At 54.4% G+C, this 13,267-nt stretch overlaps 1 protein-coding gene across 3 annotated transcripts in view; it reads left to right on the top strand.

The window, feature by feature from the left end:
* Nucleotides 1-4,120: 4,120 nt before the first annotated feature.
* SH3BP4 (SH3 domain binding protein 4) overlaps nt 4,121-13,267 on the top strand; it is an 85,616-nt gene continuing 76,469 nt past the window's right edge. For all 3 annotated transcript variants that reach the window (XM_058700507.1, XM_058700494.1, XM_058700500.1), the window contains exon 1: nt 4,121-4,309. The gene's annotated coding sequence lies outside the window, so the exon portion shown is untranslated. The remainder of the gene's footprint in view (nt 4,310-13,267) is intronic.

The following is a 13,267-nucleotide window of genomic DNA, read 5'->3' as shown; positions in this document are numbered from 1 at the left end:
TCTCTGGTGCTTGCCTTTAGGGCAGGTGCCACGATCAAGCTGGCCCCTTTCCCGTCTCAAACCACTTCTGGTCTCTCGGCACCACGAGAGCAGAGCTGATCCTGTCTCTCCCAGCCTCATGTTCTCAGGGCCTGGCACACAGTAGGTGTTCAAGAAATATTTCTCAAGTACACAAACCTCATTCTTCAGGCTTATGAATCATGCAAAGACCACCTTCTCCCTCCACTTAAGTCCACAGAGGGCATTTATTCAGGCTACGGTTTTCACATTCTGAGTTGCAGACAACAAATGTGAAATTCCATTTGGCCACGTTGATGATTCAGTGCCGGTTTTATGGAGTCGATTGGAAAAAGAAAAAATGCCTTATGCCTTATACTCTTTTCTCCCTTAGCTGTGTTTTGTATCTTTTTATTCTATTTTCTTCTTCTCACGGGCAATTTGGTCATTCCTGATTTCACGTCACCAAAAGAACAGTATTCTTTTTATTTCCTTGTTGAGAACGCCCTCGTCCATAGAGAGACACTTTCATGATGGGCCTACGTGAAATTTCTGGGTGCTTCCACCCTAACGGGAAGTGTATTTTGCAGGCGGCCAGAACGCTATAACATGAGCAAGTTTGGGCAGAGTTCAGGACCGTATGTGGCCCTTGGGAGTTTTCTTCTTTGACCTGCTATCTCTGGGGCCGCTGTGTCTATTTTGAGAAGCACTTAGAGTGAATCTTCGGTGGTGGCGATTGGTGCGGATTAAGCTTAAACTACTGCGGGTTGAAATAACAGAGGCACGTGCTGACAGTCCAAACCACCCACTGTCTTCCTCTAACCTATCTGTGCATTTTGCTTTCCTACACTCAAGAATCTTCCTAGAATGGCATTTTTCCTACGCACAGAATACAGACCCTTCTAGAAGAGCCCACACTCGTGGAGGAATCCTTTTGTGAAGTCTGAAGTTCGCTTTCTCAGCCTGTCTCCTCGACTCTTTCCCCTCAGAGCAAAGTTACCAAGTTGTCCCCTTCATAACTACAGGGACTTGAAAAAATGGTATTTCTGTGCACAGATGATACAAACCTAAGATTGCTCTCTTGGGTTTTATGTGACTCAAAGCACACGTGTAGATATGTGCGTGTGTAAGTAATGATGACAAGGGCTTATGTGTATAAATAATATACACACAACACGGAGCAATCTGCATGCATTCTCTCCCATCGAATCCTTGCGAGCACTGCACCCATTTTCGGATGAGTAAACACCCAGCCATTAAACGGTGCGGCTGGCATTCAGCCACGGGAAGCCCCATCTCAGTGCCCATTACAGACAGCCTGGCTTCCTCTGTGTACTTGAGCTTGTGTTCACACATACTAGAGTGAAGACACACATTCACATCACACACCCGTGTAAGATAAATTCAGGCACAAACACACTAACACATATGTAAATGCTTAGGAAATGTTTCTGCAGGGACATATAATAATGCACTTTTAACCCGTGGACTCCCGGGAGAAGGTATGAAATGGTTACACTACACACTTTTCTAATCATCCCTGTCCTTTGAAACAAACATGCGTTAGTTTCGTACCTAAAACCCCAACTTACTGATTTTGCTGTACATGTTCCCACTAGAAATGGTTGTTGGGTCATTGAACATTAGGAATAGCTTACGTGTTTGTTTGTTTGTTTGTTTGTTTCTTTTGTCTTTGGAAGGGCAAGGAATAAAAATTGGTGGAACGAGAAAGCATACATTCAACAGGAAGCAACCTCTTGAGACCTCCTTGCCTTCGAGAACAAGAAAGGCAAAAAGAGTCCGCACACAACTTACCCTAAACGTGCAACATTGTCGCCCAGCTTCTCCCAGACCCGACTCTGGCTTTCTTATTTATTACTTCTGTGTGTTGAATGCTGATCTGTGCTAATCTGCTGAACAGTTTACATGCAGCATTTAATTTTCATATTTGTTTAGGAAACTGAGTCACAGAGAGGTAAAACAGCCAGAGATTCAAGCCCAGCAGGCTGGCTCCCAGGTCAGTGCTCTTAGCCTGTCCCGATACCATTGAGAATTTCCTGGGCCCCCCAAATGCCCCTTTGATGTTCTCTTCCTCTCTGAGTCTTCTCTACCTGCCCTTTCAGGGCGACTGCCTCCTTTTAAAAGCTGCAACATACATTTTAGGGCTAATTGTACCATTTGTAGGAATTCAGTTGCCCACACCAAAATCAGAACACCAATATTCACCCTTCTTGAACCATGTCTCTGTCTTCCTGTGTCCTCTGAAAATCCAGGGTTTGCATGTAGAATCCTGTGCTCCCATGAGATCCTGATACAGCACATAAAATGAGCATAATAAGGGGCGTGTGGGTGGCTCAGTCAGTTAAGTCTCCGACAGGCTCAGGTCGTAATCTCATGGTTCCTGAGTTTGAGCCCAGCATCAGGGACAGCTCAAGCCTGGAGCCTGCTTTAGATTCTGTGTCTCCCTCTCTCTCAGCCCCTCCCCTACTCGTGCTCTGTCTCTCTCTCTCTCTCTCTCTCTCTCTCTCTCTCTCTCAAATAAATAAACATTAAATTTTTTTTTTTAAATGAGAATAATAAAAGTATCTGCCCTACTGGTTAATGGCGAAAAAGGACTCAAGGGGTAACTAGCTATGGACCTTGGTCAGCCAATGATAGCTTTTGTCCCAGGAAAGACCCCTGATTCCTCCAGGTTTCTGCATTGTCGAGGGCCTTCAGTCCTGCAGGGGGGATTCCCGTGCTGCAGTAAGAAGGCTGGCAATTGCCGGAAGTGGTTAGAATTCAGTCTCCAGAGTGGTCTCAGGTCAAATTCTGGTTCTATTACTTTCTTGCTGTCCAATCAAACCCTGGAGCTTCAGTCTATGCAAGTGTGAAATGGACTAAAGAGAGTAGCCAAGTATGGGATTTAGGATTAAGTGTGTCACCCCATGGAAAGTGCTTGCCACGCAGTAAGTCAGTGGTGGTTCAATTTACCGAGCATTTATTGAGCGCTTATTGCATGCCTGGCTTAGGGACACAGGCTTGGCGAAACGTAAACGGTTATGATGCTACGTATTCCACTTGCATTTTGCGCAGCAGGAAGTACTCCTTTGTAACGTTCACCGTGACTGCCTTTCTTTTCGTCTTACTTTTCCATTTTGCACTTGCCCTCACAGCCCCGCAACCGCCTGCATTCCACCGTCCTCGACCGGTGTTAGAAACAGGATTCTCAGAGTTAGGCACCACCCTTCGCGTCCTGGCCGACGCTGGAGGATCCAAACCTCACCCAGGGGTCCCTCTTGGAGTTCTCCAAGAAGGGGTGGGAGGACAGGGGTGCGGGGAGCACAGGAGCGTGACCGAAAGGTCACTGTGAACCAGGCGCATCTAGATCTGCTCGGTTCCAGGGACCACGACCCCGGGGGCGCCCGGCGACCGGGACCCCATTCTCCGGGCTGGCGCCGGGAGGAGGAAGAGGAGGAGGCACCGAGGCCAGGTCCCCGCCAGGGGTAGGAGAGCCGCGGCGCCACCCCCTGCCGGCACGCTCTCTCCCGGGCGGGCCTCCGGCGGCCCCGGCACAGCCCCGCCCCTGCAAACCACACCCGGCTCCGGCCTCCCGGAGGCCCCGTCGGCCCCGCCCCCTTCGCGCTCGCCCCACCCCCGGCCTCCGGCGACAACGGCTCGGCCACGCCCCCTAATTATCCACATTCCGCCCCCCGGCCTCTCGGCTGCCGCAGCGAGGTCCGCCCCTCCATGTTGGCCCGCCCCCTACTTATTCCTACCCCGCCCCGGCCTGGCAGCCGCCTGGGCTAAACCCCGCCCCCACGGCCTCGGGGGAGCGGGGGCACCCGCTGGTCCACACCCCGCCCCTGCCTCTGGCCCCCCCCCGGCCCCATGATCGGCCACGCCCCCTCCGCTCTTGCCCCGCCTCCGTCCGATAGGCCTGCGGAGGCCTGCTCCCTGCTCCTCCTCCCTGTCCCCCTTTTCTCCCTCACTCCCCGTCTCCCAAGTGCCCTCGGCTCAGGCACCGCCCTGCCCCCAGGCCCCGCCCCGGCGCGGAGACCACCCCTCCCCTCCGAGCCCGGGTCCCCGCCTCGCGCGCCCCGCCCCCGCTCCCGCCCCCGCCCTCGCGGCCCCGCCCCGGCGCGGGGACCACCCTCCGCCCGCGGAGGCGCGGGCCGAGCGCTCGGGGCACTCTCGGCGGTCCCGGCCGTTCGCCGCCGCCGCGCGGAGATTCGCGCGGAGATTCCGCGGAGCCGCGCGCGTCCCCGGCCGGGCTGAGCTCCCAGACCGCGACGAGAGCCGCAGGAGCCCGCGGGGACGCAGTGCGAGCCAGGTAAGCTGGCGGCAGCCCGGCCGTCCCCTGCGGGCCGCTCCCGCCCCGCGCCCGGCCTCGCTCCCGCGGCGCCTGCCGGGGCTCGGCGGGCTCGCACCCTCGTGGGCGCCGATCGCTCGCCCGTCGCCTGAGTTCGGAGCTCCGGCTGCCTGGGCACGGCCGGCGCCGGGAGGCTTCGGGAAGACTCGCGCCCCTGGCCGCCTCCTGGGCTCCCGAGTCACCCCGGCGCAGGCGGCCGGGCCGGGGTTCCGGGCGCCGAGCCGCTGTCGGAGCCCCCCTCTCCTGGCCCTGGCGCCTCCCAGGCAGGCCCTGCGGGGTGGCCCGGCTCGGTGACCGCACGCGTCCCCGGGGCGCCCCCTCGCGCGGCTCTGGGGAGGAGAGGGGGCGCGCGGTCCCGGGTTAAACTTGTTGGTGACAATGCATATTTCAACTTCGGAGATCCCTCGTTTTAGGATGGAAATAAAAATCCCGGGTTCTGGCCCGGCTGTCCGGTGAGCGAGCAGCCGCGAGCTGATAGCGCGGGCGGCCGGCGGGTGGGGACGGCCGGGAGAGAGGCACGTTGTTCTCCCAAGTGATGTTTCCCGGGAAGCCGGCTCCGCGCTGCGGATTGGTGGTGCCCGGGAGTGCGGGCGGCTCCTGGCCCGCGGCCGCTCCTGCAGCCGGGGAACCAGGCCGGCGCTGGCCTTTCCCCGGGGTGCCGGGCGGCGCGCGGGCGGCGGGCCCTCTACGTGCCGAGAGGCCGGGGAAGTCTCCCGGCCAGTGAGATTCAAGAAGGGGACGTTGGGCTGGATTTTATTCGTGCTGAATCTTGGCAAGTTAATGCAGCAGATTTGCACTGTGTCCTCCATCAGTAATAAGTTCGTGTAACTTTTGATCACAAAAGCAGTATATGCTTTGAGTAGAAAACGTAATAAAGAGAAACAGAAACAGTAAAACAGAAACCATCCGTGATCGCACTCTTCCTACCTGCCTTCAATGTTTACATTCTTGGGGTCACGGGCTTGGCGATTTAATGAGTAAGTTACAACTGGAGCCTCTCCTGCCTAAATCAAAGTAATCGCTTTACGCGACTCTGCCCTTCCCCACCCTTCCAAGTGTGATGGTCTCTGAACACCAAAGTTTGGGTTTATTGGCCTGGCTCCCTTCTCAGCTGGCCACGGGTTCCCTTCCTGCAGGCCTGAGGTGGAGAGAGAGGGCGCAGTCAGCTTAGAACACTGGGTAAGACTTGATTGGCCTGGTGCCTCTCCACCTTCCCCTGTGGTTTTGGTTCCTTGCCTTGTAATAATGAAGGTAATGATTCTCAATCTGCTTCTCAGGCCACCATAAAAATTAATGGGTGGTTTGCAAAGCGTTTTGACATTCTTGGATGGACAGCGGCTGTACTTTAAGGGGCTAGGGAGCATTTTGCTGTTCCACGTTGCTGTCGTCATCAAATAAAAACAGTCTACCTCCCACCTGGCTGCCCTGACCAGGAAACAGTCTCTACTGATGTCCGGTGGAGCCTGGAGAACGTTCCCGGCTCCCTGCTCAGTGCATTCTGTCCAACAGGTCGGGGAGGGGGCGGGGGCTTGGAAGGAGACAGCACCCCCCAATCCGCCTCCTCGCTCTGCTTTCTGCATGTGGGCGGATGTGGGGAGGGTGAGGGGAGACTGACATTAAGTGGGCCCCCCGTTGCACAGGCCCCCGTGCCTGTCCATCTGTGGAATGCCAAGGCCACGCTGATCCCAGAAGGAACAGTTAGTTCTGGGAGGACTCAGAAAGTGAACAAACCTGGCTTCCTAGGGATTTGTCTTACAGCTCGCTTGTTTACTAAACGAACAATGAGCAGCTCAGATCTGCGGTGCCGGAGAAGCTTCTGTGAGCTTTAGTTTTTTTCCTGTTGTTCCAAGACGCAGGCCCCACACTTTGTGGCCTTTGAAAACAATTACTAGGGACTCGGACCTGGTGTGCGAAGCCCGCGTGGGGAGCGGTGCACGCACGTTGCCTTTTGTTCCCCCGGCGGAGAAACCACGGTGGCAGAGCCTCTCTGTAGGCCGGTCTGCAGGGCGCCTGTTTGTCATTTGATAGTTTCGTGTGTTTATTGTTGCTACCACCAGCACTTTGATCTGCCCAAGGTCTAGCTGATCGCAGCCCAGACACAGGGGGATTTCCAGAAGGACCCAGAATGGGGGCTGGACACATTGCAGCTAAGTGTCCTTAACTGGGCCGTCTGCCAATTAGTGTTATGCTCTTAATTTTCTCGGTGGAGGGAGGAAGAGGCAGTCTTCCTGAATTTTCTCCCTTGCTGTTGTTTGCTAACTTGATTTCTGGTTACCCAGCAGCCTGGAATTACTTTCCTGCGGCTGCCGTTGCAGACTTCTTTCTTATTCTAATGGCTTCTAGTCCGTCGATAAGGTATGCTAATGTGAATGGGGTTTACGCCCTTGGGTCCTGGGAGGCCGCTCCCACATTTAAATCTTCAGATCGCAGCCAGTTCCTTGTGGGAGGAGGCCCCCTGGCTTCCCTCAGCTTCTTAGGGGAAGCCCTTGACCCAAACATGGTTAAGAATCCCTGAGTTCGACCCTTGCCGACCTCATGCCGGGCTCCACGCAAATGTCTGTGGCTCCCTGTTTAGGGCGTCAGCCTTGTTTTGACTGAGTAGAAGCTGCTGTTGTAGCGAGCGGGCCTTGGGCCAGCCACGTGGGTTTTCCTTAGGTCTGTTATTTTCAAATTCAACACCTGAACCGGGCAGTGCTGTGACTTTTCTTCTGAGAACTGGAGTCAGGCCCCCGGGATATTTTCGAAGGCCCTGGAGATGCACACCGGGGCATCTTTGCCCCGAGGTCACTGCCTGACAACCCAGTTACTGGGAAAAGGGTCACCGAGCAGCTGCCTAGACATCACCCGGAGTGCTCTGGCTGGCTTTGCTCCCGGCCCAGAGGGGAGCCCGGGGTCTTTCAGTGTTTACACGCAGCTCCCAGGACTCTGCGCCTCCGGCCTCCCCAGCTATTGGCACAATAGAAGCCCCACCTTCCGCCTTCACCCTCCGCGGGAGGGACAGAAAAATAATTCACCGAGTCCCCGAACACCCAGGGCACAGTCCCGCGACTTATTCAGGATCTCTCAGGAAGCCTGAGCCTGCTTTTCAGTGGGCCCTGGGGCATCCGTGTGTTACGTAACGGCACCTGGTGCCATCTGGCCGCACGTCTTAAGGGAGAGGATGTCCGTATTCGGCCTTTCGAAGGCAAGAGAATGCAGAAGGTATTTTAGAAATAAAGGGGTGTGTGTTTCAGGGAGGGAAGGGTGAACCCCACCCGGGGCATCACGGCCCCCCATCCGCCAGGTGACCCAGTGCCCGCCCGAACCAAACGCTCAGTAAGCGAGTAAGATTTCAGGAAGTAGAGAGGTGGGCTGGGTTCACCTAATTGAAGTTGAAATTTGGGGCGGTTTGGGGGCAAGAAGGGCTTACGAAGCATCGGGCCTGGAGTGCATGCTTAAAAATCCTTCCAGACACCGCGAGGGGTTCCGTTTTACAAGGAAGCTACGAGAATGTAAGCAGCTCTCACAACACAGTGGTCCAAAAAGTGCTTGAGCTGAGAAATCAGCCTGTATCTGCCTGAGCCCAGAGCTCGTGATCGCATCTCCCAGTGTGCTAAAATGAAAGGCATTCATACCTTTGGGTCACATGAAGCCACGCACAGGAAAATAGCAGAGTACCTGCCTCCCTTGCACAATTCTAAAAAAGCTTGCACTCTGAAGGTGAGACATCTCTAAAACCCGTAAAAATCTCTGCAGCCTAAATGGAAGGCAGCCGGTTGGCACCTTTATTCCCCGGGGTGGGGTGGGGGGGTGGCTGTGTCCCGCCCTGTCCGCAGGGTCAAGGTTGATTTCTTGGGAAGACTGAGGTTTTGAAGTTGGGGTAACTCGGACAGGAGCCACCGTGAAGTCTGTTCTGGTACCAGGAAGCGAGGGTATTCCGGGCAGATGAGGTCACTAGAACAAGGTAAAGATTATGGGAAGTCTGTTAAGTCAATGTAAGATAAGGATTCCGCCTTCCGCGTCGTAATCAAATAAATGACAAGCCCCGCGATTATGCTTATCTGCTCATTAAAAGCTTGTCTCTGGAGAAACTCTCTGCTGGTTCCTGTTAGCCCCACTCCTGAACAAATTGAGAAGAAAACTTCCCGTGGAAGGCTTCTGTGGTTCCAGAATTCCTGGTATTCATTTCTCCTCTCTCTGTCTTCCTCTTTCCCCCAGTCTGTGGGACTGAGGCAGGAAACCCTGTCCCATTTTTAGGAACACGCAAGCCTGCTCTGGTCCCCGGGCCTGGAGGGAATAGAGGTGTCCTTTGCCGGCCCGCCCGGGCCTGTGCTCCACTGAAAACCCCACTCTCCGAGGAAAGGAACAAAGAGCCTTTCTGGCGGCACCTGCCGGTTAGGGTGCTGTGGTGTCAACACCCCACTGGCACCAGCTGCGGCACTAAATGTCGCACAACCTGCGGGAGCCAGTGGCAGCTGGCTGCAGCCCGCCTTTCGTTGCACTGAGCCTCCGCAGCCGGCCCCCTTACCGAGTGGGGGAACCCGTGACCCAGTCGCCTGGCTTCTGCCCGGACCGCGTGTGCCCGGCAGCTGGGCCGGGAGAGGACGTGGATGTCGCTGGTAGCCTGATTCGGCCAGCCTCAAAACGTACTGGACGTGGAAATCTCCTGGGAGATTTTGTAAAAATCCACCTTCGCCAGCCTGGTGCCCGGTGGAATCCAGATCTCTGAGGGTGGGGCCCAGACACGGGCAGTTTCTACAAACTCCCCATGAAAATCCCCGTTCTACTCTAGTACTCAGGGCTCCACTCCGCCGAGGTGGCGGAATTTGTAGGAAGGACTGGAGATGTGGTTTGGGACCGGGTGGGGCAGACCCGGCATTTGAGGCCAGGGAAGGTTTTTAGGGCCAGGTTCTTGGAAAGGCAGGCAGAGGTCCCCGATCTTTCCAGTTGCCATTTGGAGACCTTACTCCTTCGGCCCTTTCCTTCCGTGGGTGGCGATCAGCATACTTCCTGGTGGTGCCTTGGTCTCTCCCGCTGGTCTAGAACAGAGAAGGGTGTTCGTGGACAAAGGGATCAGGATCAAGCCAGGAGGCCTGTCCTTGGGGCGATCGCTTCTTGGGTGGGTTTTTGAAGAGCTGATTTTAAAGCAGAGTGCCAGAGTCGAGAGGAGCTTCCCAGGACCACCCAAGCGAAGAAAGGAGAAACTAAGGGCTTTGTGAGTCTGAGCTTGGTTACACACATAATCTGATTATTTGTTCTCTATCATCATTAGCAGCCAAATTATTTTAAAACAGCGAGAGCTCCTTGGGAGACAGCAAGCACGTGGGAAGGGGGGAGCGTCCTTGAACTTCTGAGCCAGGCTTGTTAGCAGGCCTGTTAGCAGGAAGAGGGAAGCTAGGCCCCCGGGATGCAGAATTGGAGGAGGCGTCCCTGGGGTTGTTCCCTTACAGGGTGATGAGACAAGGACCGGTTGAGAGGTTGAGAGCCCCGACTGGGGCCTCGTTTCCTTAGGGTTGAGCCCATGAATGTGGAACAGCTCACTGGAGACTTTGAGTGTGAGCTGGGGCCCCTGGGAGCACGCTTCGGGTCACCCCATGAAGATGGGGCAGGAAAGCCAAGGGGGAGGAGGAAAGAAGCGGCTGGAAGCAGAAGACCACGCAGGCTCTGTGTCCCACCAAGCCGGGCAGGAGAAGATGGGGTGTAGAGGAAGGGGGTTGAGAACCTGACATAAACAGGTTGGTTGTGGGGTTGATCAGAGAAGCAACATCAGGAAGACAGGGGGCCACTGGGTTTGGCTTGTTAGACCCGTGTGATTGTGGCGGCTGGAAGCTTCTAGAAAAAAATCGAGAACACCGAGCGTGGACCACTGAGAAGAATGTTGGCGGTAAAGGAAATAGGACTGTCGTTTGATGGTGTCGAGACAAGAGGGACCCAGGGCTGGGTCAGAGGGCCTGCGATGCTCCAGGGCAATGAGTGGGTGAGTGGCCCCGGGTCCCCTGAGGGAAGGAGATGGTTGTGGGTGGTTGTCATCGGGAAGAACAGGTTACAGAAGACTTCCCCAAATGCCTTTTCGCCCTGTGCTCATCTGGCTCGTTTTTTTGCTCGCCTTTGGGGGGTGCTGGCCGGGGGACTCCTGGGTGCAGGCCCCTTCTCGAGAATCCCTTCCTGGGTCCCCAAGATGGGGAGCTGACCCTGCTCCCTGCATGTCTGTTGACCCGCTAGGCTGGACACTGCTCAGCACCGGTTACAATTGATCGCCACACCTTCCGTGCACAGACAGTGTGTCCCCTGAACGTGGGAACTGACAGGTGGAGAGAGGGGCTGACCAAGCTGAACACTCAAGGCGGTGACCTCCCGTATAAGCATTTGGGGAGCACGTTAACATTCTCTTCTTAGACATCTTAACAGTTCAAAACGCACGCTGGGTGGCGGAAGTAATTTCTGGCTTTTAAGAATGCTGGCCTGTGAATGGTAATCAGCTTACTCGGAAATGTCGAGTGGCACCTCTGTCACTCTGCCATTTACCGTTTCATTCAGCGAGGCTCACCCCACCTTTGCTTACCCATTTCCCGCCACTGCCCCAAATTCAAATCGAAAGGATTTGAATTTTTAATAGGTTTTGAATACAAAGAAGTAAGTGGGATATGGTAACGCTGCACATGCGTTCGACTCTCTGTTTCTTATGACCCTGAGAATCGTGGCTTTGGGAAGTGGTATCACATATGTGTACGTGTCCTTTGGGCGAATGGAAAGTCAAGGCTCTGTTGAAACTTCACTGGAAACTATCACTGGACCTGATACAATAATACCTGTAAATAACTCACGGAAAGTGCCGGAATCGCTCAGCTGACGGCGTGGAGGTCCATGGTCACAGTCAACACGGTCGTCTGCTCTGGTCTGGTCTCCCTTTTCCTCTCCGTCGCCCCCATCCCGAATACCCCTCGCGGAAGTTGGGCTATCTTTTTCCCCCCCTTTGTGGTTTCAGAAATCAGTGTTCAAGACGTTTACAGGGGAAAAGCTCTGTCCCTCAGAGTCCTGGTGTCCTGGCGACACCTGTTGGATATTTTACCTTTGTAGTGCCGGATGAGGAAACCGCAGTGTCCCGTTTTGTTCACGTTTCAGGCCCTCGTCAGAGGGTGCTGGCTCAGGGTGACGTCTCGGGAGATCGGACACTGGCCGTGCATCCAAAATGAATTTCTTCGAGTTCATGCAGCGCACGTGTTTCGCTCGTATTTTATTAGAACCATCTATGATTTCAGGACTGCTCACCTGGGGACAAGTGTGTGCTGGTCACAGAGACAGGTGCCTGAAGGACCTTCTCTGCTCCGTAATCAGGGCTGTGGCGGGTGCTGGCAGTCACAGGTGGTATAGCGACTGTGGGAAGAAAGGAAAAGGCCACCAGGAGTTCATTTTCTCCAGGTGCGAGCCTTGTCCTTTCCCTCACTTGTATTTTATCTCTAAATATCTTAAGAGCCCGAGAAATTCAGTTTCAGGTAATTTGACATTTAGATGCTCATCTCTTGGAACTGTAGTTACTGTTTGAAAGGGATACACACACACACACACACACACACACACACGCACGCGCACACACTTGAAATACTCCTATCCACCTTTTAACATGGAGATTTTTCTGTGGTTTCAAGTATTCATCGGGCTTTTCCTCCTTGTCAGGCACTGTGCCGAGTCTCCTATAAATGGCCTTTTCTTTTCAGTCAGTTAGGAAACAGCCTGACTTGCACAAGCGAAAGTCACACGTGCTTCAAGGAAAATCTTCAAGGAAAATGAAGAACGAAGCGACCAGCCACCTATCTTGTTCTTCCAGCCCTGTTCTTTGTACACAAGCCGCTGTCCGGGAACAGAAATAGGTGAAACTTAAGTGTTTCACAGACCGGAATCCGGGAAGTTCCTCTTTGCCGTGGTGTCTCCCATGACTCGGGGCACACCTGGGGTTTCTCAGTCCCATGCACCTGTCCGTGTCTGGAACTTGGGCTTTTCTGTTTACTTCTGATTTTGACACCGGACAACTTCGAGACCCGGCTTTCTTGTCTGGGAAAGGGTGGTGTAGTGCTTACTTCTGGGAGCTGGGAGATGTCGGCGCGGAGGTGTGGATTTTACCGCATCAGCCCCGTACCTATCCTGGGAGGTTTTTGTGACCGTGGCCTCTTTTGAGTTCTGTGTGCACCGCAGGTGTTTCTTAAATACTGAGTAAATAGAGATTCTTTGGTGATGTTTCGCCATCTGAATTAAACCGGAGTGCAGGGCTTCGATATTTTTAGGTGTTCAGTCTGACCTTTGGACCGCGTACAGGCGCAGACTGATGGCGTGATGTATTGGTAGATGTCTAAATAAGGATCACTTCCCCAATCCTTGCCCCATTCCTCAAATCTCTGGGAGCAGGAGGAAATGGGAGGGATACAGTCAGCAGATTGTGCCCCAGGCTCAGACCTGGGCTGGATTGTGGCTCTGGCTGGTCTCACGTGCAGGGGGACCAGCAGCCGGTCACTGGTGGACACTGAGCCTGCGTTTTAAAAGGCCTGACCTGCCCGGACTACCCTGAGGGCTGCGAGTGGGGGGACTGAGAAGGGAGTTGTGTTTAATGCAAGTACTTTCTAGATAAACCCATTTTTCTGGAGGAGTTTATTGTGATTTTTTCCTTCTTTTCTCTTAAAAAAATAAAAAGACCTCTCCCCCTGAGGTTTTTAAAATTAGTCAAGTAATCATATGTTCATCTTAGAAACATTACAAGACGTGGGGCGCCTGGGTGGCTCAGTCGGTTAAGCATTCAACTCTTGATTTCAGCTCAGGTCGTGATCTCAGCGTTTGTGAGTTCGAGCTCCTTGTCAGCCTGCTTGGGATTCTCTCTCTCCTCTCTCCACCCCTCCCTCCCCTGCTCGTGCATGCGCTCTCTCTCTCTCTCTCTCTCTCTCTCTCCCTCCC

This window comes from Neofelis nebulosa, chromosome 2, assembly GCF_028018385.1.
Source record: "Neofelis nebulosa isolate mNeoNeb1 chromosome 2, mNeoNeb1.pri, whole genome shotgun sequence".
Classification (NCBI taxonomy): domain Eukaryota; kingdom Metazoa; phylum Chordata; class Mammalia; order Carnivora; family Felidae; genus Neofelis; species Neofelis nebulosa.
The sequence above is the reverse complement of the archived record's forward strand: the minus strand, read 5'-3'. Positions and strand labels throughout refer to the sequence as shown.